Source organism: Aquarana catesbeiana, linkage group LG01 (genome assembly GCF_042186555.1).
Source record: "Aquarana catesbeiana isolate 2022-GZ linkage group LG01, ASM4218655v1, whole genome shotgun sequence".
Lineage (NCBI taxonomy): Eukaryota > Metazoa > Chordata > Amphibia > Anura > Ranidae > Aquarana > Aquarana catesbeiana.
Window position 1 is genome coordinate 348,490,927 of NC_133324.1, and position 6,013 is coordinate 348,496,939.

Consider the following 6,013-nt stretch of genomic DNA (forward strand, 5'->3'; position numbering starts at 1 on the left):
ACTCACAGCCATCGTGAAGAGACGAAACCCTTACTTGCCATCTTTGTTGGTTTTCCGCACAGATTCAGCCTCTCCTGTATCGCAGTCCCTGATCGTGGAATGCTAAAGGCTTTGATAAGGCAGAAAACCCCTTCTGTGAATCTTTTGGGGTGAAAAATTGGGTGCCAAGTAGCCCCACATATAGCAGTGCAGCAAAGGCTATATTACACAGAAGTAATCTCCTTGGCTAAAGCCTGCCTCCCAAGAAACGATTTGATCCATGGAACTGTGACACTGCATTTCTAAGACCAGTATGTTTTTTCTAATTTTTTGGAATTTATCTGTGAATGTCCTCATAAGTTGTATGTTACATCTCTTCTTGGATAGGTTTCAGCTGCACAGTATTCCAGTGTGTATTCTAGTGGCCATTGTGGAAGGAAAAGCTAAGTGCCTACATACAAGCGAATCCTACATAATGCTGAGCAGGTGAAGTGGATAGATCTCACATAGGGGCAAACTTGGGTTTGGGCAAGCACTGCCCCAGTGGCCATCTTGAAGTTTGATAAAACTGGCTGGAAGCCATCTTGAAACTGGGCGAAGTGAGAAGATTGGCAGGTAGTTGGAGGCAGGAAAAAAAATTGGAGGAAAATGGTTTTAAGAACCAGTGCCTTGCAGATAGGGCATCCACGGGCTAGAATTGCATGCCCATAGCTGCAAACCCTGCATCAACCGCCATTTCCTGTTTCCAGCAGATAGATATGCCCTTACTCATATCTCCGTTCTGCATTCTATTATACTTGACTAAACGTCTGTATTGCAGCTGCCCTGCACTATCAGCTCCCTGTATAACAAAGATGCACATGGTTCCTATAGGTAAGGGTCATCAGACAGGTAGGTATTTTGCTACTGAGAGTGCATTCAAATGCTAACAGACCTCTCTCGCACCTAAAAAGCCCAGTCTGTCAGGAATATACTGAGAGAAGCACCAATCCTCTTCCAGACTGCAAACCCCAGCACTATAGCCTGAAGAGTGTGTCAGGACTGCCATAAAGAGGCAGACAGATGCTCTCTTTCCCACTATGCCTAGCCATAAAGAATAGCTGTGAATCCTGAGCGAAGCTACCTTTACAAGATTAATAGTGTGATAGTCAAAATAGTCAAGGTTACCTTAAAGCGGCAATTTTTTTTTTTGTTTTTTTAAGTCAGCAGCTACAAATACTGCAGCTACTGACTTTTAAAATATGGACACTTACCTGTCCATGGCGCCCGTGATCTCCTCACCCGAAGCCGATCTGTCCCTCGGGTGGAGGCGCCTCCATCTTCAGTAAGGGAATCAGGAAGTGAAGCCTTGCAGCTTCACAGCCTGGTTCCCTACTGCGCATGTGTGAGACGCGCTGTGCGTCCTCACTGGTCCCTGCTGTCTTCTGGGACCTGTGTGTCTCCCAGAAGACAGAGGAGGGGTTGGACATGGTGTAGATCACCGCAAAGCCTGCGGTGATCTAAGGCCGGAAGTGGGAGCAAATACCTGGATTATACAGGTATATGCTCCCCCCTGAAAGGTGCCAAATGTGACATCGGAGAGGGAGAGGGAGAGGCATCCGAAAAGCGGAAGTTCTGTTTTTGGGTGGAACTCCACTTTAAAGAGGTAGGTAGAAGCTCTCCTGCCCACTATTCATAGCCACAAAGGATTGCTGTTGAGCCCTGGATGAAGTTACTATAGCCAAGTTATTGCGAATGACCCAAGCTGCATTACAATACTGTTGCTGTTGGCAATGTCTATTTCTCCCTCTAATTGTTAGGAAGCATCTTTTCTCCACTCATGGCCTCCGCATAAGCTCTGAAGGTTCATGGGTCTAGATGTTTTGCCCCAGTTGTAGTGGCAAACAGTTCACCATGTTAACGCCCATGCTAGGCATTACCTGTTCTGCATCTTGAAGCTCTAAGGCAAGCATCCTCAAACTACGGCCCTCCAGCTGTTGCGGAACTACACATCCCATGAGGCATTGTAAAACTCTGACATTCACAGACATGGCTAGGCATGATGGGAATTGTAGTTCTTGAACAACTGGAGGGCCATAGTTTGAAGACCCTTGCTCTAAGGGGTTGGACTGGGTTCAGATGCAAGTTTTCCATAGAAATATACAACATTTCTATTGCTTCCCTTCACCTGGGAGACTTTCTGGCCTTTGCGGGCTTTAAAGATAACAAATGTTCCCATCCCAACAGTAATTTCTGTGCTTTGATATAGGGTCCATGCATTGCCAATCTGGGCTCCTGCCCCTCATCCTGTACCAGCCTTATTGCCTCCTGAAACGTTCTCATGGTGGGATCTTTAGATGATCTCCTGATGAGGTAACAATTGATGCAGGCTCTATCGATCAACCTGACATCCAGGTATTACAGTAATTTGGATAGAACGAGAACCTTCAGAGAAAGTCGCTCAAACTGATTTGCCTTGGGAATATCTAAATCAGTGGTTCTCAACTCCAGTCCTCAGGACCCACCAACAGGCCAGGTTTGCAAGATAGCTGAAATACATCACAGGTGATATCACTTGCTGCTCAGTGATTGCAGTATTCTAGTCTGCAACTCCCCAAGGTAATACTTAAAATCTGGCCTGTTGGTGGGTCCCGAGGACTGGAGTTGAGAACCACTGATCTAAATGGTCCCACTCACCGCTCAGGAGAAAGTGCTTTTCCTCATTGATAGCTTTACACACTTTAGTCTCAGATTTAAGCTGCCCGAACCAGGAGCCATCTGGCACTTTTTTTGTATGAGAGGCCTAGAACTGAGGGTAGCCTCATGTGAGGCTAATCCTTTGGCCTAGTTTCACCCCAGGCCTATGAAGGTGGTGTACATCAATTATCAGGTGGATCCAGAGTTTTGCTGTAGCAATAAAGATGAGATTGGTATCTTTGGCAAAACGTCAGGCATGAGCATTCCAGGTATACACAGTGGCAGACAGAATACATCAGACAGTAGCACCTAAACCTGTGAGAATTATTCCTACCACTGGAGGTGTGTCACATGTAAGCAACTTAAGAGGTTAATTACCTGTCCCTCAAGTCAAACTAAAAGCTAGGCAGTTTTGCCTCAGGTGCAGTGGTTGTTTGGTGCAATGTTTCTCAACTCCAGTCCTCAAGTACCCCCAACAGGTCATGTTTTCAGGCTTTCCATTATTTTACACAGGTGATTTGATCAGTTTCACTACCTTAGTAATTACCACAGCCCTTTTAATCTGAGGGAAATCTTGAAAACATGACCTGTTGTGTGGGTACTTGAGGACTGGAGTTGAAACATTGCTCTGGTTATTCAGTGGAATCGGTACTTCCTAACCTATTCCTTCCCTCTTTTTTTTTTTTTTTTTAAATTAATGTTCAGAATCAAAGGTATTCCTATGTTCCTATTTGTTCCAGGCTGACCCAGGCAGATTTGGTATACCATCTTAAAGGAACCCCAGACAGTTGCTCAGAGGGATTGACTGGATCAGGATCATCTGTTCCCATGGAATGTTTTTTTAACAGCTTGATGTTGAAGCTCAAGTTCTGAGAGACAGGGTATCATGAAGTTTAGGAATCCTTTGATGCTAAGCTGGGAGGTCTACTTGTTAAGCATGCATTGCATGTCCAGCGATAGATTTATCTTGGTGTAAGCCTTAGGACTTCTTTCCCAGGAGTTTCTTTATGGGACAAGTCCCCTCCTGCAGCTGGGTAATGGTTAGTGTTTGGCTTTCAGCACTATTAGGGCTCTGAATGTTGCTGCCCATGTGACTCCATGGGATTGTAAGTAGTTCACTTGTAGCCTTCACTTGGTAAAGTGAGTGTTTGGTCTGGTGGTCTTGTCTGGCTTGGAACCCTTCACGGGTTTTATGTAAGACATGGTTGTTGAGACTCAGTTCTTTGTCTTGCTTGGGGTAGTTTCTGTCTCTACAAACAGGACATCCTTATCCAGTACTTTTGGTCTTTCTCTAGTTCACCCAAAGGAAGTTTCCTTCTATTGGTTGGATATGATTGGGATAGAGAGTCTATCTCTCAGCGTTTTACTTTCCTCTTGTTTTTCAAGATGGTCCCTCTACTGTTGCTCCAATTTCTAGTTCCACCATGTTGAATTGACTCCGCAGACCATTGTCTAGGGTTAGGTTCCATCCCTTCCTGACAGGACACTACTAAATTTTTAAGTGCTTCCTGAGCTTTGGCTGCAGGTAACTGTTTCTCAGATCTGCAAGCCTGCCGCCTAGGTTACTATCCTCACATTCTCTATGTTCTACTCGAGGCTTGAGGTAATTGTAGCTGTATTAGTGCACTTGCATCTGGAGCTGTTGGGTGCTGTCGTTTTTGATTGCGTTGATGTCTGGGTTTTTTGGAGTGGGCTTTTGAGGTGTGTCACCTTGAAGGAGGGGGTGTGCCCTGGTGATTTGGGTGTTGGTGTGGATCAGGAAGGTATTGCAGATGGAGCTCAGTTGTTTTTCTACTAGGTGGACATTCTGCCTTACCTGAAGCCAGATTCTGGTATAACAACCATTGGGCTGGCTCTTTAACCAACCTTAGGTTAAGGCTGGGTTCACACCAGTGTGAATTGAATGTGGTTTTTCCCACATCCAATTCGCAGAGCAGGAGATTGTGACTGGCTCTCTATGGAGCTGGTTCACACATCACCGTAGCGGCTCTGATACGAATTTTGACCCGTTTCAGGTCCGAATTTAGCCCAAAATTTGGGCTGAAATCGGACCTGAAATGATCAATGGAAATGCATCGGACTCCTGCTGTGAACTGCCTTGTGTTCCAGTGTAAGCCCAGCCTAAAGCGGAGTTCCACCCAAAAGGGGAAGCTCCGCTTATTTGCCTCACCCCCAACACACCCCCCCCCCCACTCCTCTGCCATTGCCACGTTTAGCACCTTTACTCATGCATAGTAGGGAACCGGCTGTGAAGTAGCACAGCTTCACTTCCAGCTTCCCTTAGTGGTGATAGCGGCTGCAGCACCCGATAGTCGATTGAAAAATCGGCTTGGGGGAAGACACTGCTGGATTCCTGGACAGGTAAATGACCTAACATTAAGCCCAGATTCACACTGAGCTGCGGGAATGAAGCTGTGCGAGTTCAGCTGAACTCACATGATTTCACTCCCGCATATCCGTCCCAATTTCGGCTGTGATTTCAGAGACCTCTGTGCAGGTTTCTGCACAGATGTCAATGTAAATCGCAGCCCAAAATCGCAAAAGGTAGTACAGAAACGACTTTTTGAAATCGGTGCATTGACGCAGATGCGGCGTTGCACCGATTAGGATGGTGCCATTGATGCCGATTTAACGTGTCAAATTTCATATCAAAATGCTCCAGTGTGAACCAGGGCTTGTCATCTCTCATTACCGTTGTAGTTCTGAAGGTAGGCTCTGTGAAATGTGCGACACAGTGCCTACTCCCAGGGCATAATGAATATGTGTCACAGAATTCAAGGAAGTAAATGTGTGGGGATCTTCACAAAGGCCCCTTTCAGGTGGACTCCGTCAAGTGGATCTGCCTGCTCAGTGGGAGATCTGTCGGGCAGGTGGATGACAGGACAATGTTCGCTCTGTTGTGCAGAGTAGACATGGACACAGTCCTCTATCCTCTTTGGGGAGGTTGGATGGAAATGGACCGCCTGTATGTTTCCATCCGACTATTATCTGATCTGCCGGACGCATAGCGGATCAGGTGACAGTAGGTGTCAGCGGTCATCCACAGCTCCATAGAGGGCAATGATTGGTCTAATCAGTCCGTCAGTGTGAAAGAGGCCCAAGTTTGCAAAACTTCAAGATTGTTCAGACCAATAGGATTAGTAAAGAAATACAATGTGAAAATGAAAGTGTGATTTTAACCATAGATCCTGTTATAATACAGGATATATAAATCTACACACACGGTTTAAATTGTATTTTGACCGTTGCCAGTGAAATTTGCCCCCATTGCAGGATTTTCCCTCTCTTCGTTTTCCAGTGGCTATTGAAAATGTTGCATCTCCCCTGACTTTCTGTTCCAATGACAAAAGAGTGGACA